The following is a 326-nucleotide window of genomic DNA, read 5'->3' as shown; positions in this document are numbered from 1 at the left end:
AGAGGGAGAGAGAGACAGAGAGGGGGAGGGGGAGGGGAGGGAGAGAGACAGAGAGGGGGAGGGGGGAGAGAGGGAGAGAGACAGAGAGGGGGAGGGGGAGAGAGGGAGAGAGACAGAGGGGGAGGGGGAGAGAGGGAGAGAGACAGAGAGGGGGAGGGGGAGAGAGGGAGAGAGACAGAGGGGGAGGGGGAGAGAGGGAGAGACAGAGAGGGGGAGGGGGAGAGAGGGAGAGAGACAGAGGGGGAGGGGGAGAGAGGGAGAGAGAGACAGAGAGGGGGAGGGGGAGAGAGGGAGAGAGACAGAGGGGGAGGGGGAGGGGAGGGAGA

Source organism: Erinaceus europaeus, chromosome 5 (assembly GCF_950295315.1).
Source record: "Erinaceus europaeus chromosome 5, mEriEur2.1, whole genome shotgun sequence".
In the NCBI taxonomy this organism is placed as follows: Eukaryota; Metazoa; Chordata; class Mammalia; order Eulipotyphla; family Erinaceidae; genus Erinaceus; species Erinaceus europaeus.
Note: the sequence above shows the minus strand (reverse complement) of the source record.